Below are 15,617 nucleotides of genomic sequence, written 5' to 3' on the forward strand. Positions count from 1 at the left end.
AGATTTATTCCACAAACTTGCAGGGATTGACCCTGAAATTTGTTTATTGTCATCGCGAATGCCAAACGTGTAGGAAATTGCAACCGTTTAAATTCGAATGGCATTTCCGATGTTGTCATTGAGATCCGAGGTAGTAAGACATCCATTCCTTTATATTGGCCAGTTGTAATCGTTGCTTCGATTAATTTGTTCATTAATTTTTTAACTGTTAATCGAGTACCATTACAAAGACGTGGTGGATCAATATTTCGCAATAAAATAATTGGAACGCCAATTTTCAACTTCAATTCGTGGGGATACATTGATGACATCATCATTATTTGTAACAGTATCGATGGATTTATATGTTTTTAAATTACCATCGATTCTATTCAAAATAATATTATTGATACAATTAACGTCAATGTTTTTGGGTGCCAGTAAAGCACGCTCACATAACCACTGCCTATTTTTGAAATTACGTTGAAGATTTGGAAAAACACAATATATTAACTCTTTCTTTGATTGTGTGATCCTACAAAAGTTAGAGGGAAACTTTACACAATTTGTGGTTGGCTCAATTGTCATTTTTCCATTTCCTACATCCAGCAATTGTTTTGTTGTTAATTTTAACGTGTGAACATGTTGCCAGAGATATGATGATTTTAGGCAAGCATTGAGTTCATCAGCCGGTGTTGAACCAGGTATCACAGGAAGTGTCTGGCGAAAATCACCCGCTAAAAGAATTAATGCACCTCCAAATAAATTAGAATTACTTCTCATGTCCTTTAAAGTGCGATCAAGCGCTTCTAAGGATTTTTTGTGGGCCATGGTGCATTTATTCCACACTATTATTTTATATGTTTGCAGGATTTTACCCATTGAAGAATTTTTCTTAACATTACATGTATAATCTTCAGAAAATTGTGTTTTCAACGGTAATTTGAGTGCATAATCTAAAAGTGTTGCTGCAATATCTGATGACGCAATGGCTAAGGCAATATTCTTTTGCGATCGAACTTTAGCTAAAATTAATGAGATGAGAAAGGTTTCTCCGGTTCCTCCTGGCGCATCAATGAAATAAAATCCTCCTTGTAAGAAATAATTATTAAGAAATAATATATGTACATAAATATAATTAATTAATAAAATACTTTAAATATCGAACTTTCTTTGTCTTATTACTTTGTGTTTTTGGATAGTGAAAAACAAATATTAATAAAATTTTTATAAACAAAAAATGCATATCAATATATTTTGAAAATTTTTTATTTTATATCGACAGGAGTAGCAAAGCACGCCGGGTTTTAGCTAGTTTCAACATAAGAAGTAGCCTATAGTTCCTTCCAGAAATACAGGAAGAAACTGTGAAAATTTCAGGAAAATTGGTCCAGCCGTTTAGCAGTCTATAAAGCACAAACAAACAAACAAACAAACAAACAAACAAACATACATACATACATACATACATACATACATACATACATACATACATACATACATACATACATACATACATACATACATACATACATACATACATACATACATACATACATACATACATACATACATACATACATACATACATACATACATACATACATACATACATACATACATACATACATACATACCTACATACATACATACATATATACAAACACACTTTCATTTTTATATATATATATATATATATAGATTCTAGCTCTAATAGTTTCTCAGATATAATAATTTTCCTATTAAATTTATATGGGGGCTCCAAACTCCCCATGACGAAAGTCCGCTCTTTTTTCTAAAATATGTTCAGATGAATATTTAAGTTCTTAGTGCAAAATTTGAAGAATTTAGTTCTATTAGTTTCCCAGATAAACCAATTTTTGTATTTTATTAATATGGGAGGTACTGCTCCCCTCATGGGTAGTCCGCCAATTTATTTCCCAAAATGTTTACATGGATATTAAAGTTACTCGTGCAAATTTTTCATATTCTAACTGTAATAGTTTCCAAGATAAACGAATTCTTGTTAATTTATATGGGAGGTGCCACGCCCCCTAATGCTAATCCGCCCAAATTTTGTCTTAAATAATTATATTGATACTAAAGTTGCTCCCACAACATTTGAAGACTCTAACTATTATATTATCTCAGATATACTAATTTAATATTTTCTTAATATGGGCGTGGCACGTCGCCCACATGAAATTTCAACATAAAATGTAGCCTATAGTTCCTTCCAGACATACAGGAAGAAACTGTGAAAATTTCAGGAAAATCGGTTCAGCCGTTTAGCAGTCTATAAAGCACAAACAAAAGTTAGATTTTTTCAACAGCCGCACAGTGGGGCAGAATCGAAATTTTTTGGAAATAAATCTGACATTTCTAAACGGCTGATCCGATCGGTATAAAATTTGGCGTGAGCGTAGCCAAGGAGTATTCGAGTTTAAGTTTTGAAGATGAACCCCGCAGATGCCCCAGGGACGGCGCTGTGGCGGCTCAAAGTAGGGTACCTACGACATGTAAAATTTTTAAACTCGTGCCATTTTTTGTTTTTCATCCAAATATATTTTCTGAAAGCGCTCGACGAGATCTTGAAAAAACATGCTTGGACATACTACTTATCTCTTATAATATCCGAGTTATAGGCATTTAAAAATTTAGTGATACAAAATTTACCATACCTTGGTCCGCATTTTTTGGAATACCGGGCGTAATTTTGGAAATGGACTCAATTTTGTTAGTTAGACAACAAAATTTCCAATAATATACAAAAAATTTCAGATCAATATCATTTACAGCTCCAAAAATATACGTTTTTTAATTTAAAAATTCAAAAAATTTTAGATTTTTGCCGTTTTTTTTTGCCAAAAATGTGTCTTAACTCTTTTAATCTTAATCCCATTTTTGGGATTTTCATTCCTATTTTTGGGAATTGCGGGATGCCCTTTGACCTTTTCAATTTTTTTGCATTTTCTTATTTGAAATGACAAATTTAACAAGCGTTGAAAATTTAATTGAATTTTGTTCATAAATAAAGATTTTGTCATATATTACATATTTGTTTAATTTCTAAAACTATGATTTATATCAAAATTTTAATAGGGTCGCAGATAGCTACAACAATTTAGTACATATTTATCCCTTAATATCTTTTTTTAGTTAGATATGGAAATTCTCGATTCTTTACAAAAATTTTCAAGCCAATATCTCAATTACATTCAAAAATATGTTCATTTAAACCTGTATCCTTTAATTTCATATTTTTCATATTTTAGTATTTCGATTCTGCCCCACTGTGCGGCTGTTGAAAAAAATCAAACTTCTTTGACCATAGCCGAGAGCAAGTTTGCGTTATCTTAGAAGGACAAAAACTAATATTCGAGTAACTATATATATATTATATATATATATATATATATATATATATATATATATATATCTATCTCTATCTCTATATCTCTATATATATATCTATCTCTCTCTCTCTCTATCTATATCTCTCTCTCTCTCGCTCTATCTATTCTCTCTATCTCTCTCTCTCTCTCTTCTCTCTCTCTCTCTCTCTCTCTCTCTCTCTATCTCTCTCCTCTATCTCTCTCTCTCTCTCTCTCTCTCTGCTACCAGTGTGTTTCTGTATGTCTGTTTGTTTCTCTCTCTATCTCTCTCTCTCTCTCTCTCTCTCTCTCTCTCTCTCTCTCTCCCCCTGGTGTGTTGTCTGTCTGTCTGTTTGTTTGTTTGTTTGTGCTTTACTCGCTGCTCCCGGCTGAACCGCTTTTCCTGAAATTTCCACAGTTTCTTCCTGTATGTCTGGAAGGAACTATAGGCTACTTTTTATGTTGAAATTTCATGTGGGCGACGTGCCACGCCCATATTAAGAAATATTAAATTAGTATATCTGAGATAATATAATAGTTAGAGTCTTAAAATTTTGTCGGAGCAACTTTAGTATCAATATAATTATTTAAGACAAAAAGTGGGCGGATTAGCATTAGGGGCGTGGCACCTCCCATATAAATTAAATACAAGAATTCGTTTATCTTGGAAACTATTACAGTTAGAATATTAAAAATTTGCACGAGTAACTTTAATATCCATATAAACATTTTGGGAAATATATTGGCGGACTACCCATGAGGGGAGCAGTACCTCCCATTTTAATAAAATACAAAAATTGGTTTATCTGGGAAACTAATAGAACTAAATTCTTCAAATTTTGCACTAAGAACTTAAATATTCATCTATATATATAAAATGAAAGTGTGTTTGTTTGTATGTATGTATGTATGTATGTATGTATGTATGTATGTATGTATGTATGTCTGTATGTATGTATGTATGTATGTATGTATGTATGTATGTATGTATGTATGTATATGTATGTATGTATGTCTGTATGTATGTATGTATGTCTGTATGTATGTATGTATTTCTGTATGTATGTATGTATGTATGTGTCTGTATGTATGTATGTATGTCTGTATGTATGTATGTATGTATGTATGTATGTATGTCTGTATGTCTGTATGTATGTATGTATGTATGTATGTCTGTATGTATGTATGTATGTATGTATGTATGTATGTATGTATGTATGTATGTATGTATGTATGTATATATGTATGTATGTATGTATGTTTGTTTGTTTGTGCTTTATAGACTGCTAAACGGCTGGACCGATTTTCCTGAAATTTTCTTCCTGTATTTCTGGAAGGAACTATAGGCTACTTTTTATGTTGAAACTAGCTAAAACCCGGCGTGCTTTGCTACTCCTGTCGATATAAAATAAAAATTTTCAAAATATTTGATATGCATTTTTTGTTTATAAAAATTTTATTAATATTTGTTTGTCACTATCCAAAACATAAAGTAATAAGACAAAGAAAGTTTGATATTTAAAGTATTTTATTAATTAATAATATTTATGTACATATATTATTCCTTAATAATTATTTCTTACAAGGAGAATTTTATTTCATTGATGCGCCAGGAGGAACCGGAGAAACCTTTCTCATCTCATTAATTTTAGCTAAAGTTCGATCGCAAAAGAATATTTATTGCCTTAGCCATTGCGTCATCAGGTATTGCAGCAACACTTTTAGATTATGCACTCAAATTACCGTTGAAAACACAATTTTCTGAAGATTATACATGTAATGTTAAGAAAAATTCTTCAATGGGTAAAATCCTGTAAACATATAAAATAATAGTGTGGAATAAATGCACCATGGCCCACAAAAAATCCTTAGAAGCGCTTGATCGCACTTTAAAGGACATGAGAAGTAATTCTAATTTATTTTAGCGGGTGATTTTCGCCAGACACTTCCTGTGATACCTGGTTCAACACCGGCTGATGAACTCAATGCTTGCCTAAAATCATCATATCTCTGGCAACATGTTCACACGTTAAAATTAACAACAAAACAATTGCTGGATTTAGGAAATGGAAAAATGACAATTGAGCCAACCACAAATTGTGTAAAGTTTCCCTCTAACTTTTGTAGGATCACACAATCAAAGAGTTAATATATTGTGTTTTTCCAAATCTTCAACGTAATTTCAAAAATAGACAGTGGTTATGTGAGCGTGCTTTACTGGCACCCAAAAACATTGACGTTAATTGTATCAATAATATTATTTTGAATAGAATCGATGGTAATTTAAAAACATATAAATCCATCGATACTGTTACAAATAATGATGATGTCGTCAATGTATCCCCACGAATTGAAGTTGAAAATTGGCGTTCCAATTATTTTATTGCGAAATATTGATCCACCATGTCTTTGTAATGGTACTCGATTAACAGTTAAAAAATTAATGAACAACTTAATCGAAGCAACGATTACAACTGGGCAATATAAAGGAACGGATGTCTTACTACCTCGGATCTCAATGACAACATCGGAAATGCCATTCGACTTTAAACGGTTGCAATTTCCTACACGTTTGGCATTCGCGATGACAATAAACAAATTTCAGGGTCAATCCCTGCAAGTGTGTGGAATAAATCTCGAAAATCCATGCTTCTCACATGGTCAACTTTATGTTGCATGCTCGCGAGTTGAGAAACCTTCAGATTTGTATATCTACGCGCCTGAGGGGAAAACGAAAAATATTGTATATCCCAAGGCTTTAGAATAGGAAATAATTATTAAGAAAAATTTTAATTGTAAATATTAAGTCAATTATATTTTCGTAATTTTGTAATATTTTGTAAATTTATGCTAATGAATAGGAATAAGAAATAATATATGTACATAAATATCATTAATTAATAAAATATTTTTAATATCAAACTTTCTTTGTCTTATTACTTTATGGTTTTGGATAGTGACAAACAAATATTAATAAAATTTTTATAAACAAAAATTGTATATGAATATATTTTGAAAATTTTTTATTTTATATCGACAGGAGTAGCAAAGCACGCCGGGTTTTAGCTAGTATATATATATATATATATTGTATCACTAAATTTTTAAATGCCTATAACTCGGATATTATAAGAGATAAGTAGTAGTTTTCAAGATCTCGTCGAGCGCTTTAAAAATATAAAAATCTTTGTATTTGGGTGAAAAACAACAAAATGACACGAGTTTAAAATTTTACATGTCGTAGGCAGAGATACAAGCCGATGCGAAATGATCGGCGGCGGCGGCGCAACCATTTTGGGTCGGCTGCGGCTAAATTGTCGGCTCAATTTAACTTTTTCTTTAGAAATTGACCTTATAAGGTGTATTATATTGAAAAATCTTTGTATAATAATGTTACATAGAAACTTGTCTCTATATAAGTTTTTTTCTGCAGAAAATGGACATTTATAGTAGTTTTCACTATTTTAATATTAGCACAATATTGTGTGGCAACTTTTTTCAATTTACCATAAGAATTTAAAATAGTGGCAACTCCTTTCAAATTGGTGAAATTAGGTCCTGAAATATATGTGCAATTCTAATCTTTATCAGCGGCTACGTTTAAGCCGGCTTAGCTTTTGATCCGAAAGAAGTCGGCGGCGGCGCGGCTTGCAAAATATTACCGGCGGCCAGCCGCCGCCGATTTAAGCCGACTCGGCTTGTATCTCTGGTTGTAGGTACCCTACTTTGAGCCGCCACAGCGGCGTCCCTGGGGCATCTGCAGGGTTCATCTTCAAAACTTAAACTAGAATACTCATTGGCTACGCTCACGCCAAATTTTTTCCCGATCGGATCAGCCGTTTAGAAATGCCAGATTTATTTCCAAAAAAATTAGATTCTGCCCCACTGTGAGCCCTTTCATTAGATTCCAACCATCTTAAAATTAATGAATTTAAATTATTTGTTGCAAAATGATTCTTATTATGGGTTAATTTAAAAAAAAAAAATTTTAAAACAAAAAATTTTTAAATTTTGGAAATACGATTTTTGGGCTGTACTCGGATGGGTACAGCGGGACAATATGGGTATTAATACAAATAAATAAAAAAATTTTAAAACCAATTTTTATTATTATTTTTTTAATCCATTAATGCCCACGGCGATCTACGTAAGGTAGAAATGTGAAATTTGGATATGACAGTTTACTTGTGTATATAAACCGATTTCAATTAAAAATTTTTTTCTATCTTGCCTTGTTTGGATTTTAGAAGACGTTACGTATACGTAACAGTGGGCATTACCCACGAATTTTTGTCCCTTAAGTATTTTAAGTAAAAGTTACATATTTTTACCAAAAAATCGTAAAAGAACTGGTTAATTATTAAGTTTTAAGCTTGGATTAGCTAATTTGGTGTATCATACAAAATTTTTTCATATAAACTAAAAAGTGCAAAGGGTTTGGCAGTAGTTATCAAAGGTGTAGATAGTTCTGTACCAAATGATGACATTAAAAAGGCGCTAGAGACTGAAGGTTATGAAGTGAAGTCCATTCACAATATATTTAACAAGGACAAAATTCCTCAACCAATGTTTAGAGTTGAAATTACTTTTAACTCTTCACAATTGAAGAAAAAGGGTGATACTCATCCCATATATAGTTTAAGATATCTTCTTAATCGCAAAATAACTGTAGAGGAACCCATTATATATACACATGCAACAATTAAATAAGGCCAGAAGACCTTTATATGCTCAATATAAAGCTTCTAACTTCCCAAGTCTTCCTAATACTTCTAGTGCTCAATATAGAAGTATCACAAATAAAAGCAATCAGAATAAATCGTATGCCCATACGACAAAAGAGGGTTCCGTTACCCAAAGTAATGCAAAACAAACTTCTAGTGCCCAATATAGAAGTCTTACAAATAAAAATAATGAAAATCTGCAAACAAATAATGAAAATAGTACGTTATTTTCATATGCACATGCATTAAAAGAGGGTGTACCCCCACCCGAAACAAATTCTCAAAGCTCTATTGAGAATTTAATTCAAACCATGAACAGTTTCATGGCAAATATGCAAAATATGTTTCAACAATTAATGCAGAATCAAAGCATGCTCATGCAGATCCTGCTAAATAAGAAATAAATTCCCTAAGAATTTGTTTTTGGAATGCTAACGGCCTTAGCCAACACAAGAATGAAGTTGAACAATTCCTGCTACTTCAGGAAATTGACGTACTACTCGTCTCTGAAACACACTTTACCCTAAAGAATTGTTTCAGAATTAACGGATACTACACTTACGATACAAAACATCCAAGTGGCAGAGCCTGTGGTGGAACAGACATATTAGTGAGAAAAAATATTAGACATTTCCCAATGCCAGAATACAAAAAGGACCATATCCAGGCCACCTCTATAAATATACTTGATAGCAGAGTTACAATATCTTCAATATATTGTCCTCCTAGGTATAATATTAATCGAGAGCAGTTTCTCGATTACATTAAAACTCTTGGACCAAGATTCATAGCGGCTGGTGATTATAATGCAAAACATACATTTTGGGGCTCTCGCCTCATTACTCCCAAAGGCAGAAGCAATATCGCATAACAGACTAGATGCCATATCTAGTGGCCAACCTACCTATTGGCCTACAGACCTCAATAAGATTCCCGATCTAATTGACTTTGCTGTAATCAAAAACATAAAACGAGAATTTATTTCAGTGATCCCTTCACTGGACGTTATTAGAAACCCCAAATAAATTGGAAAACTATTGTTCTTGTTTCCCTAACAAGATGACGAACTGGTTAAAGTATAAAATGTATGTCAGCTCACACTTGCCACAAAACATTTCGTTGAAAAATGACCATGAAATACAATCCGCTGTCGATATATTTATGGATATCTTACAAGATGCTGTCAAAGTTTCTACACCCCCAGTCACCTTGGGATACTACAAAAATTCGAAATGTTCTAGGAACATTGAGTCTGTAATTAAAGAAAAGAGAACACTCAGGCGTCAATGGCAACAATCGCGATCTCCAAACATAAAGGTTAAACTTAATCAGTGCCAAAGAAGACTTCACATCGCCTTAAAAAATAATAAGGAATCTAATCTGAGAAATTATCTCAAAAACTTAGACCCTACTAAGAAAACAGAATATAGTCTCTGGAAAGCTGTTAAACATATGCAATGCCCTATTGCATATGAGTCACCCATACGCCTCCAGAATGGTCAATGGGCAAAAAATACGTCAGAAAAACTTGAAGCATTCGCCAATCACTTGGAGAATGTGTTTACTGAAAATGATACAGATTCTTCTATTAGTGCTAACATTATAAATAATGTGGTTCCACGCCCAATAAAATTCCGGTTCTCTACCGTGAAGACGACAATCAAAGGTCTAAAGGCAGGAAAATCACCTGGTATAGATAAAATTACTACCACGATGATAAGTAACCTGCCCAATTCAGCACTGAGAATTATTTTGTTCATCTTTAACTCGATGCTACGTATTGGATATTTCCCTACCTCATGGAAAGTATCCGAAATTGTTATGATACCAAAACCGGGAAAAGATGTCACTCAAGTAACATCATACCGTCCCATTAGCCTGTTGTCTATATTCTCAAAACTTTTTGAAAAGTTATTGCTTGAAAGCCTTATACTACACCTTAACGATAATTGCATTATTCCTGACCATCAGTTTGGTTTCAGAAGAAAGCACACGATGGACTAATACACAAAATTATCACATTACTACCTGCGAATGTTCATAAACTGCTTAAAAATTATATATATGAAAGATCTTTTCAAATCAGATCTAAAGATGTGATCTCTTCACGTCGAAAAATATCTGCAGGAGTACCCCAGGGGAGTATTCTAGGTCCGTTCCTATATATTTTATATACTGCAGATATGCCAACGAGCGCACTGACTCACACATCTACATTTGCGGATGATACCGCTTTTGTAAGCATACATGATAACCCTTCAATAGCTTCTGAACAACTCCAGCTTCACATCGGCGAATTGGAAAAGTGGCTGGACAAATGGAAAATAAAGGTCAATGCAACAAAATGTACTCACGTTACATTTACTTTAAGACGAGAAAATTGTCCTCCCGTACACATAAACAATATAAAAATTTCTGAACAAAGCCATGTGAGATATCTTGGTATCCACCTTGATCGCCGCTTAACATGGACTCACCACATTGAAGCCAAGATTACACAAATAAAATTAAAGTCAGCTCAAATGTACTGGCTAATTGGACCACGGTCAGCTCTAGACTTGGAGTACAAAGTGCTTTTGTACAAAACAGTTATAAAACCGATATGGCTATACGGCATTCAACTGTGGGGAACAGCCTCCTCATCTAATGTTGAAAAATTACAAAGAAAGCAGTCAGCACTGTTAAGGTCAATAACAGGTGCTCCGTGGTACATTCTCAATAGTAATATTCATAGGGATCTCAATGTCCCCATAATACGCGAGGAAATCAAATTCTCTTGTTTAACCTACTTGTCGAAACTAATGGATCACCCAAATCCCCTTGCCAGGGAGTTGCTGTCATTTGAGGGTCATAGACGACTGAGAAGAACGGAAACATTGGATTTTGCCAGATAATCAAATTATCGAGAACTTTGGTTGAAATTGCATTGGCAATAACAACGTTAGTTATAATTTAGGTTAAGATTTTAATACTTATTGTAAATTTCTACATAAGAAAGATTCAATAAAGAATAAATAAAATGAAAAAAAAAAAAATAAAAATTATTTAAAAGTATAAAATTTTAATTTGTGGAATTTTGTAATTTCTGTAATGTCAATTAATGAATTTAAAGAAATTTGTATATTTTCTTGCAGCAACAGATATATTGACTAACGTTACACATTTTGCATACATTTACCAAAGGTCCTTGGCGCTTGTATCCTTGCAATTTCCCTAATAATCCAAAAAAATGGTCATAATTTTCAACCCATGTTTCATTTTTGAAGGATAATTGCAATTATATTCCGTTTTTCTTGTAAAAATATAAATTTAATATTCGCCAACTGTGCCTTGAACAAGTTCTAATGCGGTCAAATGGCATATCCTTTACAGAAATTCTTTAAAAAATTTAAAATATCCACGAAAGGACGATTTAATAGAAACATTTACATTAAAAATATATTGTTTGTCATCAAATATCAATATTTCAAGAAAATATATTGTTTATTATTACGTTAAAAACCCATTCTTCTGATAAAAACTATTTTTGAGGCAGATTTCATAAAAAAGTAAGCAAGCAAGGGACAAAAAGTACTGAGAACTGCCCACTGTTACATATACGTAACACCTTTATTATCCTCTTTATAAGTCTCCGCAAGGACATGGTATATGTTTATAAACAATTAGGTAATAAACATTAATTACTTCTTTATAAGTTTACGTCAGAAACTTTTTTTAAAAACTAACTACATAGAAGTTATTAACATTCTAAGAATTCATTCCTCGAAAAATATGACTTTTTGCAGGTTTACGAAATAGGCACTTTACAAAATAACCCAAAAATACAATTCTATAGGCAAAAATTACTCAAATTCGATTTATAATCGTTAAGAATATGTTAAGTTAACCTATCCATCACAAAAAAGTTAATATTTTGGTATTTTCTTACATAAAAAATCGAATCATTTAGTATTGAGAATTTTTCCATTAGATTAATTATGAAATGTATTGAAATTCTCTGTGAATTACCGTCTTCAGTGCACTTTTTCGACTCTTTATTGATATTTGTGCTAAAATAAATTAATTAAAATTCATGAAATGGGATGTATTCTTTACTGGCTCTGCTGTCATACAATTCCCATTCACCAAAAATGTTGTCTGGCAGATCCTCCAGTAATTACCAGTATTTATCAATTAATTTTTCATGAATTTCTTGGCAATATTTCAAAAAATAATTAAAAAATCTAAATGTAAATTGATTTTTTTATAATAAACCAAAAAGGACATAAACATCCTTAAAAGATAATTAAGTTATATGAAAAAATTGGCATGGATAGTCCCATTGTACCCAAGCGAGTACACCAATATTTAAGCTTATAAAAATAAACTTAAAAACAAATTTTTAATTTTTTTTACATCCTAATGGGCTGATATGTTTACTTTATTTTTCAGTAAAATTCTAATCCATTTAACTCAAAATGAAAGAGTTTAACATCAAATTGTAATGAAAGGTGCGAAAAATCGAAAAATTTAAAAACTCTGTTGACAAAAAAATTATTTAAAATTTACCGTTATGTTTTTACGATTTTGTAATTAGGTACATTTACTCTTTAGATTCTAAAGTAAAAAGTCAAATTTTACAAAAAACTCAGTAATATGGATAACCTAGCATTATAAAATCGGTTGTTTTTTTTTTTGCACCCAAGCGAGTACAGTGGGAACGAATGGGTTAAGGCGTCTTTAGTAAATACTTTATGAGTTGTCAGAGTCACTGAAATTGTCACTAGTTCCCATACAATAAACTTCATGACAACCCCTGACATTTTCATATATTTTGTCAAATTTCCTAAAGACAAAATCAGCAATTGTCAACAATAAGGACAAATCCATGACATATCATAAAGATGTCCAATTGAAAACTCTTGAAGACTTTCTCATGTATTCAGCCGAAGGTCAGCAGTAAATTGTGATGACAACCAAATGATATCTAATGACTCGTTAGGTCATAGTTTTAAAAACAAATATTACAATTGTAATAAAATTTTACAAGTTTATTGTTCTATTACAGGTTTAACAAGCAAATAAAAATATTTAATAAGTATTTTAAATACACGTGTAACTTAAAACTATGTAAATGTGTAAAAGACTTGTTATTCCCAAATTTTGTGCTAAAGTTTTCTGTAGTCACCGTTCTGAAATCATCTGGCCTATGAAATGTAAACAACAAATATTAATACATACAAATAATTTATAATTACCCACCAAAAATGTTCATTACCTAGTAATCTAGAAAGTAATATTGGAATCAAGTGGAAACTAATTACTTTTGGGGTGAATAACTAATTATTTTTGTTCGACGAGGTTCAAATAATATGTACCTACCTTAAACAAATTAATAAATGGTTACTAATTTTTTTTACGTGTTTTACTATCACTTTTGATCTTTACCATTCCCAGTGCATTTTTTGCGATTGAAAGTACAAAATGGCTCGTAATAAATATTCAGTGCATTTAAAAGAAAAAATAATTGAAGATTTTAATAAAGGAGAATCTGTAACAAAAATTGCAAAGAAATTTAATATTCATCATAGCGTAATTTCCCGAATTATAAGCCGTTTTAAGTCAACAGGTTCACTGGTTACCATACATAAGGGTGGTCGACCACGGAAAACCACTAAACGGGAAGACCAGGCTATAATTCGAATTTTAAAAAAAGATCCCTTTACATCTGCAAGGTCCATTGCAAACCAACTGGCATTAAATATTACTCCTAGAACCATTCAAAGAAGAGCGGTAGAAGGTGGCTTAAAATCGTATAGGACTGTAAAAAAACCATTTATTTCCACAAAAAATAGACAGGCTAGAATTAATTTTGCGAAGGAACATTTAAACTGGAGTGTAACAGAATGGAAGACAGTACTGTTCTCCGATGAATCCAAGTTTAACTTGAAGGGTTCTGATGGATATCAGTTAGTACGGAGGCCAGCAGGGCAACGACTTAATCCACTGTATACTAAAGGAACTGTAAAACACGGAGGAGGTAATATAATGGTCTGGGGATGTTTCTCTGGTCAAGGTATTGGACCCATTCACAAAATAAATGGGATAATGGACCGTTTCATGTATAAAGACATACTGGAGAATGTAATGCAGCCATATGCGGTGGAGGAAATGCCACTTAATTGGAGGTTTCTGCAAGACAACGACCCCAAACACACTGCGAAATGTGTGAAAGAGTGGTTTGTTGCAAATGAAATCAATGTCTTGAAGTGGCCAGCGCAATCGCCAGATCTCAACCCGATAGAAAACCTATGGGAAATTGTAGATCGGAAAATATTGCGCGATAATTGCAAGAATTTGGAAGACCTTTTCCGCCAAGTGGAAATAGCCTGGAATACTATTCCTGGGGAGGTTATATCGAATCTAATTGAGTCCATGCCTCGTAGATGTAAAGAAGTCTTAAAAAATAAAGGCTATGCCACAAAATATTAGAAATATTTTTAGTTTTAGTTAATATTTATAAAATGTGCTTTAGTTTTGTCGCGCCCAAAAACGTCTGTTGAAAATGTGATATGAATTTTTTTTGTTATAGTTAATGAAGTTATTTATTTTTTGTTTCTTTTTAATAAACTAAGATGTTATCTTAATAAAAAAGTTGAAAAAATATAAATACTAACTTGAATACTATTTTTATTGAAGTGTTTTGTATTAAGTATTATCCCGTGCTTTAGTTTTGTCCGACACTGTATGTATCCATGAAAATTGTATCAAAAAACAATCAAAAAATAAAAATTTTTTCAAAATGAAAATACAAAAATTATTATTTGGCTATATTTTCCGGTAAGATAAATTTGAAATTTTTGGTAATAGCCAGTAGTTATTTCATATATTACTTGGTAATGAGTGTTCATTATCATCCATATTATTTCATTTAGCTGAATAGGTTATTGCTGGTAAAGAACAAAACAATTTGGATTTATTATGGCTCAATTGTCTAGGTCGTTCATTTAACAAACAGGGGGTACGTGGTTCGAGCCCTGCTGGATACTGTTTATTTTTTTCAAAATGACATTCATTTATATATTTTGGAAAAAAGCCGTACTCAAAATTACAAAAAGCAACATGTTAATGGAGCATCGAGTAAGCGGCTGGAGTGAGTAACGTAGAAAACAACAGAATGCCTGGGTTCAAATCCCGGCCGAGGATTTTTTTTATTTTTATGTTTTCTACATACAAAGTCGGCCCAATATAACTAGCTATCACATAACATATTTGTAGGTTTATTTGTAACTAGTTATTTCGCAAAGTTTTTGTAATCAAATTAGTAACCATTTATTAATTTGTTTAAGGTAGGTACATATTATTTGAACCTCGTCGAACAAAAATAATTAGTTATTCAACCCAAAAGTAATTAGTTTCCACTTGATTCCAATATTACTTTCTAAATAGATTACTAGGTAATGAACATTTTTGCTGGGTAATTATAAATTATTTGTATGTATTAATACTTGTACATTTCATAGACCAGATGATTTCAGAACGGTGACTACAGAAAACTTTA

Source organism: Lucilia sericata, unplaced genomic scaffold (genome assembly GCF_015586225.1).
Source record: "Lucilia sericata isolate MDLA Ls3-8-SP2 unplaced genomic scaffold, ASM1558622v1 Contig002027F_arrow, whole genome shotgun sequence".
NCBI lineage: Eukaryota > Metazoa > Arthropoda > Insecta > Diptera > Calliphoridae > Lucilia > Lucilia sericata.